A 16,811-nucleotide genomic window follows, 5' to 3' on the forward strand; every position below is an offset into this window, starting at 1 on the left:
GCTGTTGTCGCCGTATTATTGCTGTTTAATTAACATTGCTCTCGTGCCAGCTAATTGTTATATCGTGCGAGTTGATTTATTGCAAGATACCTTTGTAATTGCATATTGCGAACTTTGTAGGCGTACTTAGACAATAGTGGTGGACCACAATTGCTAGATCTATACTGGTTAGTGCTTAGATGTTAAGTTGGCACGTGCTATGAATTATTGCATTTTTACCCGACTAGTTATTATGTTATGTTTACATCAATGCAGCCATTTGGTGATTTCTACATATTAATTTCGCTCATATATTGGTTATTTGTGCCATTAAAAATATACTTTCCGACTGGCATAATAAGTATTTGATACTTTAATATTTATTTATAGTGTTTGTTACATTTGAGGTGTTATTATACCAGTATAAAAAATCCCTTTGAAATAAGTAAAAACATGTAAGTAATAAATTATAATAACTGTAGCTAAATAGAAATAAATGATTCTCTTACAATAATACAAATATTTATTTATGCTTTCAAAATATAAATAAGATTTAGCGCCATCTATTAGATAAAGTAAAAACTAGTTGCATAGCGACATCTATCTATCTACATATGTACTGCTATGGATATCGGGCCACAAGCTTAGTAACTCAAAAATCAGTATTTGGTGCGTCTTTTGTGATTTAATAAAAAAATATATACAAAATTATTTTAAAATTATTCAGAGGAATTTTAGTAACCCAAGGAAAATGTTTACATCTTCTTAATAAATGTCATTTCATTAACTATATATATATAAAAAAAAACATTTATCATCAAATTTCTTCTTTATTTAACTTACTATGTTTCTATATTAATTTATTTTTTATTTATAGGTACACTATCAAAAATATATAGTAAATTGTCTATTTTGATCTTGTCAAAAATCTATAATATTTTTTAAATGCTTTTTTGCTATCTGTTGTTACGCGTAAAATAATATGTGACAGCACCATCTGTTAAAAGTTAAACAAACTACTTCAAACAACTTTAAAGTTTACAAAATTTACACACTAGCGACATCTGTTGCCGAATAGGAAATAAGTTTTTATTGGTAGCCTTTCAATAATAGGTGGCATATCTAATTTAATTATAAATATATTTAAAAAGTACTTAAAATTGTATTCATAAAATAATATACAATAATTTACACTATTTAATTTGAAAGAAAATATTTTATATAAAGGTCAACACCATATTTGTCAGAAAAAGTATATTCTTTGTTCGATAACATTATTCCAATAAGATTTTAAAAGTAACTATTACAATATGTTTCGAGAATTAAATTCCTATTGGAATCGCAAATTATATTTAAAATGTGATTTTCAAACAAGAATGTAAAATGCTATAAGATTAATTACTATTTGATTATGACTTTATTATAAAGTCATAATCATGTGTTCTCTGTTATTTGAACATGTACCAATTTAAAAATATAATTATTATTTATTTAATCATCAAGGTATGTTAAGAGTAAAAAATATGGCTGTGTATCGTTCAATTTCAAAGTTGGATCCATTCAAAAAAATTAATTTGAAGCGAACTTAATCATGGATATGTATTAAATGTATATAAATGGTTCATTAACGATTTAAGGAAAACAATTAATAATCTCTACCCTACATGATTATTTCTTAGACATAATCTGCATTTCGTTTTGCACTTAAATTGCATTACACTGTAATAACATTGAATATGATTTATTTAAATGAATATTAAGCTTTTACATGTGCAATAATTATTTATTTGACATAAAAACGTTAACTTTATTCGAAATAAAATCGTTTTGGCTCTACATTTGCAACTTTGAAAACTTTTTGGACGCACAGCTTATTCTAAATTCAATTTTGGAATTCCATGCTGCACGACTGGCAAAAAGACGAACGACACGGTAGGGATGGGACGGAATGAGAATCGCCGCGTCTGTCGAGATTTTTTGTGCGATTTTTTCGACGTTATTATTATGAGAAAAAATGCGGAGTCAGTAAAGCGGAACGTGGGGTGGGGGCATGACGAGGGTTCCCGGTTTGATTGAAGCGGGAGGTGGGGGGCGGGGCGGTGACGTCACGCTCTCATAATAGGCCGTGCCGCTCAGTGATGGCCGCCGTTTATCAAGAACGAGTGCTAGCGCTCTGCACTTGGACTCTATTAGATGTTTGAGTAATATTGACGCGTTTGGATCGCAACATCTGATTATTATTGTTACAAGCGTTGTTTATTAAACACGATTATGTTTCGAGTAGGGAATGCATCTGTCTTTATTGCTGATGAAGTTATTTATCACTCATTTTTCGGAACAAGGTAGATTACTGTTTTCACTATCGAATATTTAAAGGTAAATATTTTATAAATGGTAATAAAATTAAACCACTAGGTTTACTTTAAGACTTAAAATATAAAAAGTTAAGAAAACTTGATCGACCGTTATGTATAAATAGTTTTATTCCGAGTATTAACAACACGGTTATAGTAATTCATAATTCATAAAAGTAAAACAAAGTCAGTCAGTGCGTGAGGATGGGCGGAGCTCGTCGCGTGACACGGCGCAGTTATCGCGGGAACACCTCGCGAGGCACATCACTACGCCTATTGCTAGTTGGCGTTTGGTTAAGGAATTAAAAAAAAAAAAAAATATGCATAATCATTCGTAATTCTTTGTTTTATTTTGCAAATCACGAGCAATAAATTTAACGTCAATCAATATTAATCATAACACAATCTTGTGTCTAACAAATCATTATGATTATAATTTTTATATCGACTATAATTACAATTTTATTCAGAATGCTATCAGCGTTTTAAATCTTATCCGACTAATAAAACCTTTTTGGTTGATATCATTTTTAATCGATATACATTTTTAACTGCGTTCACCACCCTCCTAAAGTGATGTGCCGTTTATAGAATTAAATACCGATTCATTTCGAAGATCGATTTTTTGACATTGTCTGTATTTATGTTTACGTTTTTAAATTAAATATCAAATTATATTTATTATTTAAAACTATAAATGACTCGTATTTCTATAAAATACAACATTCATTTATCGATTAAAATAATATACCTATATTTTCTTTTTTAATTGACAAGTTTTTATAATAGATTTAGTATAAAGACGTTAATACAGTTTTTATGCGTTTTTATTATAATTAAGAGAAAACGAAACTGGAGATGAACATTCATTTATAAGCACGTGTTATCGTTTTAAATAAATTCTTAGTTCATTAGCATATAAAATACATATCAATTTCATAGTAAATGAGACATAATGAGCCACATTTCGAAGTTATTGTAATAGATCCGTTGTTTTAAAAAATTAAGTAAGTTTTAAATGTCGACAACTAATTACTGTTTGTATTTAAAGAAGATATTTAGAGTAATAATCAAAATATACTTTATCATACTAGGCTCGGAGAATCATTTTAGTATAATCAATTTACTTTAGTTCTTAGTTATTTAATCAATAAAATTACATAGATATATTCATAAAATATATTTCAAATTCAAAGTAAGTATTCTCCCCATATAATTCACAAATACAAACACTTCGCTTTTTCCCCCAAACGTATAAACTGGTAAATATGAGTGATAGGCCCTATTTTTTATTAAATTTTAAAACATGATCTGTATCTATTAATTACGGAATTATTGATATTGAAAATTTCTTTCATATAGTAAATCCTAAGTAGGTCATTATGAAATGTAATCAATACTGCTTATGATGTAGTGAAGTTTACGATACTAAATAATTAATTGAATAATTACAAACTTCTTTAAGCAGGTAGTCAAATTTCAAGATCGAATGCGAGTACGTTTACATATGTAACGTTACAGAATTAAACTTAAATGTATATTATTTAATAAGTACTCGAAGGACTTCAATGGAATAGTCATCAATTGATATAGTGACAAACTGCGTCCAGGTGATCTTAGTATAATTGCGGCTCAATGTATAAAATTTGCTTGATATGATTAACGTTAACTCCATCCTCTTCTTTCAAATGTCAAAACAATAATGTAAGAAAGAGATAAATCAGTCTAAATATCCGACAAACAATGTTTATAAATTGTCCCGTCGATGTTCTTTATTGTAAAATGTCTGTTAATTGTATGAAAATGGTAATTTGTATCATCGATTAGACATATAGTATATTCGTAGTTAAGTGTTTAATAATTCGGTAAATAAATTATACTTATCAGACGTATTTGCTCAGCTGAAACAGCGGGAAAAGAGGCGACTGGTATTGACGATATTATTGTAATGAACGGTGTATTTTACAATAATCAAACATGACTAGGTAAATTTATACAATAATGACATAATCCATATGATACAAATAGTAAAATTGTAATTTGAAACGAACTAATAATTAAAGAAGTGTAACTTCTTTGGACGTGAATTGATAATTTCAGGCGCAATCTTTGTATGTGGACAATACACATTTTGAGCAAAACATCTGTCACGTATATCGAATTGATTGAACGATTGATATTTATGATTTTAGATCATGTTGTATTGATGTGTATGAAGGCATAGTTTGGGTGGGTTAGTCCTGAAAGAGTGTTCACTAATAAATGAAACCACTAGTACGTTTACGTGGTTCAATTTTTAGCGATGTATTTTTGTAAGCGATGTTTTGCCAAAATCTTTGGATTTACTTCTTTGGAAGATTACTTTATTAGTTGATTGCATAATTCATGAACAAAACTTAATTAAACTTTTTCGAGTATATGTTATGTGACCGTCTCCGGATGAACTCATCCGGCGGTGTAGTCTGTGATACAATTTATAAGATGGCTGTATTATAAATTGTATATTATAACTGAGACACATACACGCTGTACAAAATTAACAATGTTTATCTGTGACTCTCAAGCATGTCAAGTACTGTTGTATCTGGATACTGTAATATACTTAAATAGAACTAGTAGTCGCCCGCGGCTTTGCTCGCGTTTTAATGACTGTCGTTGGAGTTCAAGCTTACTTCATAACTAATATGATATACGTTTTATTAAATTTTATTAAATGCTGAAAGAGCAAGACACAGACCGACAGACAGACAGACAGAGTTACTTCCGCATTTATAATACTAGTATTGAAGTATAGATACTTTCAGTACTGATATTCATGAAATAGATTCTATACATACAACATAATATATAATTACGATCAGAAACAACAACAGCAATACAAGCAGATATCAATGTGAAGCAGTGTCGATTAACTATTGAAAGATAACCGTGGCTAAACGGAATTTCCATTGACAATTCTGACATAACTACAAATGTCACACGCTCCTTAAATGAATGCGAAATTTTTCTTCCACCTGCTATATAGAACACGTTCCAAATTCAATTGCTAGAATCGACTCAAATAAACTATCACAAGAAATTAAAAATTTATGGAAAGGTATTTATTAAAAAGAAAAAAAAAACTATTGACGTGACAATTTTAAATAAGGAACACTAATGTGTTAATTACAATACAAACTGTCATTAATTTTATACATGGTCAGTATGTAAATTTAATAAGTCGAAAAAGTATTTTACATTATAGGTGGCAGAGAGCGCAAAGTGGATCGAATCATCTCATTACGGTATAGCTTCGGAACCCGATTAATGATAATCGATTTAAACAATTTTGTACGCGCTAAAATTTATTATAACATCTGTTAGCGTATTCTTTAAGGACAAATATGAATTACGGTGATTAAATAAAGTAGCCATTAGTGAATATGTCACCTTAATAAATTCGATATTCACGTAAACATTGTGTAATGATTACAGGTTTTTATTTTATTTTATTTGGTTTAAATTTTAGCGTAGAATTGGTATTTAAAAATTAATTAGAATGGTTAGCAATGTACCTACTATTAATATAAATTTACGTTTCAGGACTAAATAGATCCCGAAATAGATAAAAGATTAATTTAAATGATGAGCATGACAAACCTTATTCGTATATTATTTTATTGTAAATTTGATGAAATATTATGCATCGTCCTATATGTACCTACCTAGGTTTTATTTATAAGTTTTGAACATTTATAAATAATAGAACGTGTTTAAAATTTCTAATAATTTTCTTAAAATTTTCCTAAATTTAAAAGTTTAAAGAACAATTTTATTTGAAAAAGGTTTATATTGTTATATTAGGTAATTAGATACGTTACATTTTTTATAAAAAACTAAACTTACGAAAAATTTTATAAATTTACTGCAGGAGCAGATACTGTGACTTATTAATAAATATAGATATATTTTTCTTTTGGGCAATTTTCTGTAAGTATTTGAGAACTTTAGATTTTTGTTTCAAAACTTTTAGTATCAAAGCGTCCGTACTCCGTACCAGACTGTAGAATTAATTAATGTTTTGACGCAATTAATTTTAGTTAATAATAATAATTAATTATAAAAAATCACTTACACGTACTTATTAGTATTTAAATAATATTAACAAAGGCAAAAACAAAATCTGGGAACCCAACTTTTCTTAGTAAATGTACTAATACCAAAATGTAATTCATGAAATTGTATTTAAACTTTTTACCTACAAATTTATCATAATGAAGTCCCGTTAAAACTATTAAATATTTATTTAATTCTAGCCTAGAGTTATTTGTCGTTGTATTCGATTCACTAATATTAGTATTCAGATGCATTAATACAAGTAATCTGTTTATTTTGGCGAACTACACTTCAATTGCAGATACCAGAGCCAGAATCCAGTCTTAAGCACACGCACTATCCAGTCTTAAATATTGTTGCATTCGTGAGATTCCATTACATATGAAATGTATTTATTAATATCGTTGATTTTATTTTTCGAAGTTAATTTAACAAACTAAAGTCAACTCAATGTAATCTTACTAATATTATTTGATTACAGTTTAGTTTGTTCGCGACATTGATGGATCGTTCTTTTTTAATGTTAAACTTTTTGAATGAGATTACGAAATCGAATGGATGAGTCGTTTCCAACGACAATACTAAAATCGAATTTAATCCTAAAAGGGAGCGGATATGGACAAGCAAGTATATATATTAATGTTAGTTAAAAATAAGCGAAATTAATTTATCGCTTTACAAAAATAAGACTAAACACAAAGTTTTTCAATACACAAAGCAACAAAACAAAGGTAAAAATTATCACAAAACAAAAAAATATAAATATTTAAACAAGTTCATATCAAAATAAGGATTTAAAAAAAACTCGTACTCCCTGAAGGTCTTATATTTTTTTTAAGAATAAATTAAGTAGTCAATACAAATTTAAGCGCTTTAAATTGTTTCAGCGCATTTAGCGTTTCGGATGTTTCGTGTATTGTTATTATACGGACGTATTTTAAAATAACAGTGGGATTTTAATTTATAACACAATAGCCGGCGGGAGCGAACATTGCTCATATGTAATTTGGGATTGTTTTTTATCGCCACCATCGATTCTGTAAGATGTTTAATTTGAAATTTAATACATATGTATTAAGTACCGTTAATTGTGAGTGCCTAAACGTACACTGTTATTATTTAAAGTATATATATTTTACTGTTATCTTTTAAAGTAAGAGGAAACTGAGATAGCTCAATGGTTGGAAAAATTGTTTCTTAAATGAAGATTGCGGGTTACAGCCAACTGAATTGGGCAAGCACTATTGTTTATTCATTGCTCAATGTGTTTATAATCCATTGCTTTCTGGGCGGCGAATGAAAACGAGGAAATCTGCATGTGTGAGATAGTATTTCTACATGTACACCCATTAACCCGCTTTGGAATAGTGTGGTGGAATAAGCTCCAAACCTTCTCCTCACAAGGAGCCAGTGGTATCATTTTTTTTATTTCATTTTCTTTTAGATTTAAATCGATTTATTAACGAACGTCAATTTGAAAATGAACATATTTTTAAATCGCTTTAGTTTGATTATACACTAAGTTTATTTAATCACGTGAGTATAATTTTTACTTTCGAATTAATGATATTGCCATGTAACATCGTTTACCATACATATTATTAAGCCAGAACCACATCTGCGATTAAAGCTTATGATTTAATTAATATCAACAGATAATTAATCTTAATGTAGCCGCTGTGCCCACGATTCCGTTTGCGTTGATTTTGAATATGGAATTAAATTATTTTTAAATATTATATCCCAGATTTTTTTTAGTATATAATGTTAAAGACCACCATCGCCATATTAATTTTTTTTGTTATCTGTGCTCTTTATATTTACAGTTAGACAGAATATTATTAAACGGTTTGATTATAGTTATAATGAACTTTTTTATCTATATTATAAATTATTTTAATAATTAATGTTTATGTACCAACAACAATTTTTACAATCAAATGATATAAGATGACTTTAAGTTAATTTTTATACAAGCTTAAGTAACTATGAACCGCAAGTGCGGTTAAGTCCTAAGGGTATTTTCACACGCAAGTTTTCCTAAGACCGCATTCTTAGCTTTTTAATCCGTTAACACTGTTTCGATACACTGACCTACATTCAAGTGTTAGCAGTCGCCTCGCTTGTTTGACAAGACACATTTTACATCCGGACATCGATGAATTACTTCGACGCCTGATACGGCTGCTATGTTATATACTTCAACTATTTATAGCAATTATTGATGGAGATATTTGATAGATTTATTATTGAGATCGATCTTAGTCACGTCTCTAGGATCTAAATATTTTAAATATTTAGCCATTGTTTTGGTTCGCTTTGTGTGGGTTTCGTTTTTTTTTAAACAGACTGAGATTTTGGATTAATGGTGATAAATAGACATTCGGCATAAGAACAATTACAAAACGATTAATGAATCGAATCTATTCATACAGACAGTCACAACACAAATAAACACCTCTTCATTTTCATAACAATAAAAACAAAATGTATACCTGCATGTAAGTGTTTCATAATAAAATGACTTACCATAATAACGATACATCGAACTAAAATTGATATTCAGACGGTCCGATAATTTTACAAATTCGTTTTACAAACGAGCGGGCGTTACGGGTCTATAATGCACATTAATTTTACCGACTTCGGATGTCAAACTTGAAATCAACGCATTATCTTTATTTAGCAATTTATCTTCGCGATTCGTTTTTTTTTTTTGTAATCGATAACAATGTAACTTGTGCTAAGCTACACGTGTTTCCGATGTTCGCTGTTTGTTTATGCATTATGTATTAACTTTGCCTACTGAAAGAATTTGTCGCTGGCTTTTGTGGTATTTTATGAAAAGAGTTATTATTATATTTTTCAATATCACATGACAATTACATTTCTATGTTTAGATATCGCAATCCCTAACTATACTATACTTTTAACGTATTAAAATAGTCATAAATAAACGATATTTGCTTTTTTTGAACTATCTATGGAATCATTTAAAATATAGAATATAAAAATACTTTCAGTCACTTCATAATGATATATTAACGTTTTTAAAGAGGAACAAAAACTGTTTGTAATAATAAAATGTCACGACTGCGCCATTCCGATTAATCACAAAAAAAAAACTTAAATTTGACAATGTATAATATAGAGTTAATTAAAATATTTAATGAAATACGATAGTCGGAGCCGATGACACGAACAAATGATATTAAATTAATGATACGTGGGCGTAATCATTGCATTCAAGCGTTTAGCGGCGACGATGTTGACGGGAAATTAAACGAAGATTTTAATTTGTGTACAATTTATATTTAATATTGTGTTTCTTTAAAAAAAAAAGTTCCACTTATAAAATTATATCGCCCAGTGGATAGAATATATTATAGTACCACTGAGTTAAAATGTGCTTATTATAATTGATCTCGCATGTAAAGAGGCACTTGTCGAATTAAATTGTGGAAAAATATGTGCTGGATACACACGTTGCGGTGTTGGATTCAACCCTTGCAGTATCACCGTACGCAGTACGCACTTTGTTCATAAGAGACGTACAAGCATTTGTACAGTATTTAAACGTATTCGACATGTTAACTTATACTTTATAACAGTTCAAAAAACTTCACTTTAAAATTCGCTTTAATTTGACAGCTATTACACGTATTATTTCAGTATTTTTGGTTAGTTGTGTCTTACTTTAAGATTTTGACTTATACATTGTAACATATTAAATTAAATAAAGTCATTAAATTATATAAACATTTTGATATTATGGAATACGTAATCTGTGTCAAGTATTAAGTTCTAGAATATACCCATTACTTATGGGCTGTGTGCAAACTTGACTAGGTAGGTACCACCCACTAATCAGGTTATTTTACCACTCAAGATCAGTACCTTATTTTACTATATTTCGACTTGAAAGTGAACCAGTGCAATTGAAACCACAAGGCTAGTGATATTTAAGTTCACGTGGTTCGGCGAATTAGCTTTAAAAGGTATAATTAAAAATTTTTTATCGAATCTTTAGTTTTAATAGTATCCATGTTTGCCTATTATTAATCGGGATTTGTTTGACTATCTATCGCTAAGCAACTGAATTACTAAAATACGACCCAAATACGTTATAAACCCCTTAATTTTAACTACGTCTACGAAGAAAATCTTTGCTGATGTTAAGACCGCCACAACTCTGCGAGTTAATATAAAATATTTAGAGATCGAACCCGTGACTGTTAACGCACCATGTTTAACAGATCCCTGCGCTTATCAATAAATGTCAGGGAATATTCAAATAATATACTGACATTTCCGATATACATAATATCTCCTTTATTTTAGTAATTGCTTTGTTGTACATAAATTAAGCCGTAAATTATCATTTCTAATGTAAAACTATTTCAGTAATATTCCTTATTTTAAATTAATAAATATTTTAAACAGGGTTTAAAAAAATAATGGAGTGATAATTGTTATAATAAAAAACTGTCACGGCCTTATCGCGTTTCTAATAGAGGTCGAAAGTGTCTAAGTAGATAAAACTTAACAATGAGGAGGAATCAATTTTAATTTTATTACCAGGTAAATATAATCTGTTTTATCTGTCATTATATTTTTTTAAATAATCTCTTCAATAAATCAAAGTAAGTAAATGATACATTTTATTCATCCTAGTCTGGTTCGAGGTTTTAATGACATTTCGAGGTCAAAATTTTGTACTTTTATTTCAAGAATAACACAAAAAAAGTTTCGAAAATCGAACACAATGACTTTATGAAATTATGCAACTTCCAAAATAGACATTTCTTAACTACTATAGGAGGTAGGTAATACTGGTATTATTTAAACTTCCATGTTAAACTCTTAATTGCATATAAAGTATGTATCTGAGACTTTATATTTTTATTTATTGTTTATTAAATTCCCATCAGTAAAACGTTAACATTGTTTTACAATTTATTATTTCTGGAACAATACAATATACTTTAGAAGTTTATCAATGATAGGGACGTTCTGACAAGTTTCCGATAGAGAATACAAATTGACGTTTACAACAAGAACTGCGATGACATTTAGAAACGCAACAAATAGCTTTATCACGATCAATGCTATAAATACTCCTTGCGTTTTAATATTTACATTTTATAAATTATTATAATACCCCTCTCGCTGTTACGATAAAGCAGGCCTTAAAGGTGATGGCATATCTAATGAAAAACGATACATGACAAATTTTGATAAGGCAAATTGTTATATTGAATAATTGTCTACAATATTTCAATTCTAATTTGAAACCTAATGATTTATAAGTAAAATGGAGGAGTCGTTTGACGGTTAAATTTTATATTGCAATTAGTAGTCTAAAGTCGTATACATCATTATGTAAATAAAGCCGTAAACAGTTCTAAATCCAAGTTATACAAAACTTTCTTTGGTTACGCAACAATATTATAAAGGGCATACAAAATTTGTATTAAGAAAAAGCCGTGATTTCTCTAGTTTCATAGAAAGTCGTGCGCGCAGTCACGCTGCATTATCGCATCAACCAAATCTCAGTGTGAACATTAAAATCTTACATGTTGTACACTTTATTAAGGTAGTTTAAAAAAGCAGTTCACCGATGGTCAGCATAAGATAGCGGTGAAAGAGACCGTTACTATAATAGCCACTCGAATACCACCTAGTTTGAATTACATGTACATGTTGTCGGACTGAATTTCTTTAACAACGAACGCGACAAACAGCGTTGCCCTATTTTTATATTGAATATATTAGTAAGATATGCAAATATCGATATAGAGTTTAATTAAATCGATTCTTATCAATTGTGATAAATCGATATATTTAATGTGTCACATAGTTTTCTTTTTATCATTATAATGAATTCGTTTACATTTTTACTAATAAAATTAATAGAAGTAATGATAATTAATTGTTACTTTCAAGGATTGAATGAATATAAAAAATACGTTTATAATGTAACAACAAACAAACGAATATTGTGATGTACTTTAATAAAAAAGATTTCTTATCTCAAAAATGTTTCAAATATGTGATTGTCAACATTCGTGATTCCTAAACTAGCCTTTTAGAACAATGGGTATAATAGAGTCGAATTTAAACGTGCTACAATTTAGTTTATACTTTAATGATATTTATTGTAACACCTATTTATTTAAATCAACACTATTACAATATAGGATGTTCGCAATTGGAAACCATACATTTTAATTTTTAACCGTAGTTTAACTTCGTTTTGACAGAAAAGTAACAGGTGATTATTCATAACAAGTACCTAACATAATTTTAATGTTTTTATTTTGTAATATGAAGTAGTACTAATATGAATTTTAATAAAATGTTATCTATTATTAATCTTTATTTTAAGTAATTGGAAGGGTTCTTTTATGGAAATATTTTTTTTTATTTTACTTGGTGTTTATATTGAATAATTATACTTTTGTCATCTACATTCACTACAATTTTATCCATAAGTAAAATAAGAATAAAAAATAAATCTTAATGTTTCTTTTTGTTACAAATTTATATAAGAATAATAAAAATTAACAGAAGTATTTTTGTCTATTCCCTAAATCTTATCAGTCGATCCAGATTTTTTTAACACAACTCATAGGTTATTCCAGAAAGATAAATAAATCAATTTTGTATATAAACGTAAATAACTGCAACAATACAGATAAGTATTTTCTCTAAAAAGTTAAGATTGTCTGCCTTATTTTTTGAATGCATTATATTATAGATTAAATAGCCGACGCTCCTACGGAATATGATAATTTAACACGCTTGATGGTATATTTCTATAACGATGGTAACTGCTACTTGTTATAATACTAAAACCGTTTTAATAATATTTATCTATCTATTACAGTGACTTATTAGTACGTTATAAACGTACACATTAGTGCGTCTTGCTTGGCCGACGTTGCAATAAGTGTAATGCCTTTTGCATTGTTTGTTTTTATATATAATTTACATAAATTGTAACCTATAGGCTACAAATAATATAAATTATTTCTAAAATAGATCGACTAAAGTCGATTTGAATGTATCTTTTTAAAATTGAATCCATAAATATTTAAAATGATCGCACATAATCAACGCCATTTTAAAAGTCAATCATTATGTCAATCTTAAGAGATCTCAGTTTTTTATATTTATAAAAAAAATAAATGATTAACAGCCATTTTGGGGCGTTGCTAAAACTACCATAGACAACTCTATTTAGTTTGTTTTTTTTTCGTTTAAGGTGATCTGTTTGATAAATGACGTTGCACCCTTAATATACCTGCTCTGAAACGGTGACGTATGAAGGAAACAATATTTATGCCTATTTATATAAATGTCTGTATTCGTCTTGGCATCCGCAATGTACAAGAAAGCCGACATCGTTACAGCTGTTTTGTATTTTGCATATATTCACTTATTTTTCTGTTTAATATAAATCATTATGTACATTTAAATCGATAATTTATTGCTGTAAGTATATTCTGATAAATCGATTATAAATTATTAACGTCTTGTTAGCATAAATACTTCTGTATGAACATATTTAAAACGATTATTTCATGTGTAATTAGTATAATATCAATTCACTTATATGTACTGTACTGTTTTTCTTAATGATGCATTTTTTTTTTATTTTAAATTAATAGTTGCGTGTTATTGAGTAACTATTATATATTTTCCTGAAACTATCTATGTTAGATTATATTATATTATAACTCACCAATTAATAATCCACTTAATCCATTGAAAGGAACGGTTATCCAAAACTATTATATTAAAGAAATAAAAAAAATTAAATTGCTAAATACTACGTAATAAAATGTCAAAAACTAAACTCGCACTGGTTCTTAAGATTAATGTTTTCTATCTTCACATCACTATTATTCGAAAATTAACGATAATTTCGAATATCACCTCATTCTTGTCATAATTAATCGGTGTACTCCAACTCGTCTCATTAGTGTCCAATTTATTTTTTCAACTCCTCAAATAGAGTTACCATTCCGTCTAGTTGGGACCACCAAATCGCTAGCGATATTTTATTCATTCCGTTGCCCCTTAGAACGATTTTCAACGAAGCGCATCTAATTGCGAACATGATAAATAAATACTTGAAACGGGCATGTCACATATCAATCGGGAAACTGGACTTGGCGGAAGTCAAGTTCAAGTTCGCGCGAAAACTTGCAATTAAATATATCACAACGGAATTTTTGGCTAAACTTCACACGGCACCACTGTCCTTTTCGCACGTAAATAAACTGTCAACAATTTCACGATATTACATCGGTCGGTGTATAATGAACGTCTGAACCCGCATTGAGCTAGCTGTCAAATCTACGAGCCGTCATAGTCCGCTGCCATGAGTGGGTACGCACACAGACGCGCGCGCGTGCAACGCGGGACACAAACACACTGACAGTCTCCAGCCGAGCGCGAACGTACGGGCACCCACACACGGACAGTTTCATGATTCATACATGCTAGGCGTTTGTGTTGTGGCGGGTGGGAGTGCGAACATGCAGCGTGCTTTTAACGCGGCCAGACGAAATGATGCTCAACTGCAAAAGGGAATGTGAACTGTATCGGTTTTACAAAATGGCTGGTTATAAGTGACGGTACACGCGCCTATGTGGCCGATCACATGAAAGATTATCCGAATGCGTGTGAACGCATGCAGCGTTGCGCTACGGATGGGCGGGAAACGTTATAAGGAGATACGTTTTTGCTTACTTGATTCCAATCAAATGAATGATTTCTTATTTAATATTCATAAGAACTTTATTAAACAAAAACGATTATTTAGTTAAGATATTATAGACACAGCCCATCAATTACGCCGGTACAAATCTGATTTGACATTCGATGAAAGAATAGATTTATATTCGAGTTTATAATAATTATGATACGTATAAAAAAGAGTTTTTGTGACATAAGCAACGCTAATGGCATTATTTTGTATACCATCAATTAATAATATTATATGCAAAACATTTATTATAAAAAAGCTACGAGAGAACTTTCCTTTGATTTCAGCTGTCGCCAACACATGTGCATACCTATTCGAAGCTCTGTACGATATTCGTGCGAAATTGAAATACGACTTTATGTAAATCACGATTGAACTGTTTATCGGGTGGCAGCCACGTGACAAAACAAACGATCACTAAGGTAAATGGTAATTTAAATTTCGAATTCGTTTCCGTCAGCCAACCGTAGATTATGTGAACGGTGTAAATGCGGGCTGTTCCAGCTTACCTGTAACAAACGGAAAAAATCACATTAATTTCAAATTTTCAACCAATCAGAACAGTTTTCGATTATTCAAACGACATCATTGAACATTTGTCGTATGCTTACAGGAAAAATATAATTCAAAAAGTCGTTGTCACTTGTTATCATGTGACCTGTTGTGTGTTTAGTTCATTCGCTCTGATATGGAGACACGGTCAAGAGTGATCCAAGCTGATAAGTGGGTCAGTGCAGCGGAGGAGATACCTATATTTATGGTCAAGTTCATTGGAGTCATAAAATGTGACGCAGGGGCTCTATATGTTTTTATATTTGACGTTGCATTGATACGACTACAATTTGTAGATGAAAAATTGTATGGCATTTAGTTTTACTATTATTCTGTAAGATTTTTATGTTGCTCCTGGACTTACAATGCAATACATTTATCTTGAAGTAGTAATCATAGCGATCAGTCATTTAATACGATACTATGATTACTATGATGATGACTGATGATCTTAAATCATAGCGCCATTTTGGCGCGCGATTTATTTTCAAAGGCTCGCAACAATATTACAAATCGTACGTCATAAAAATATACATCAAAACGACGCTCTAAACGGTCGGATGGCAATAATAATAAATTTGATAAAATATTAAAATACCGTACAATTATTTAAGACAACAATTAATTAATATGATAAAAACGCAGAAATAAGTTGAATGGACTTTATTCGTTTCATAAACAAAAGATGAATAAAATTAATAAAAATTAATTTATTGCATTTTTATCGTCTACTTATTAAAAACAACATTACGTATTACGAGAACAGGGAGAATATTTAAATAGTTTTTTATCTGTAAAGCCAACATACTATACTATGTACGTAACATATCTATAGGAGTAAATAAATATGATGGTAGTTTTAATTGTCAGTGGTCACAGACAGCTCAATTACTATTGTAAACTGAATTAACCCATCTTCACAAAACCGTCATGAACATTAAAAACCGTAACCACTTCACAATAACGATGAAGATGTTACCAATTTTCCACGACACCGAAATGATATATCTACCGTGAAATTTCTGAAAATAGACCCCCGTAACTTTTAAATGCCC

The 16,811-nt window shown here is 29.6% G+C and overlaps 1 protein-coding gene across 4 annotated transcripts in view; it reads right to left on the bottom strand.

Moving 5' to 3' along the window:
- LOC113392927 (homeotic protein antennapedia-like) overlaps positions 1 to 16,811 on the bottom strand; it is a 164,688-nt gene that overhangs the window by 24,616 nt on the left and 123,261 nt on the right. Inside the window, exon 1 of one of the 4 annotated variants that reach the window (XM_064216545.1) lies at positions 14,176 to 14,878. The exons of the other annotated variants lie outside the window; for them this stretch is intronic. The gene's annotated coding sequence lies outside the window, so the exon portion shown is untranslated. Of the gene's footprint in view, positions 1 to 14,175; positions 14,879 to 16,811 lie in introns of those variants that run through there. 4 annotated transcript variants of the gene reach the window in all.

Source organism: Vanessa tameamea, chromosome 12, assembly GCF_037043105.1.
Source record: "Vanessa tameamea isolate UH-Manoa-2023 chromosome 12, ilVanTame1 primary haplotype, whole genome shotgun sequence".
NCBI classification, from domain to species: domain Eukaryota; kingdom Metazoa; phylum Arthropoda; class Insecta; order Lepidoptera; family Nymphalidae; genus Vanessa; species Vanessa tameamea.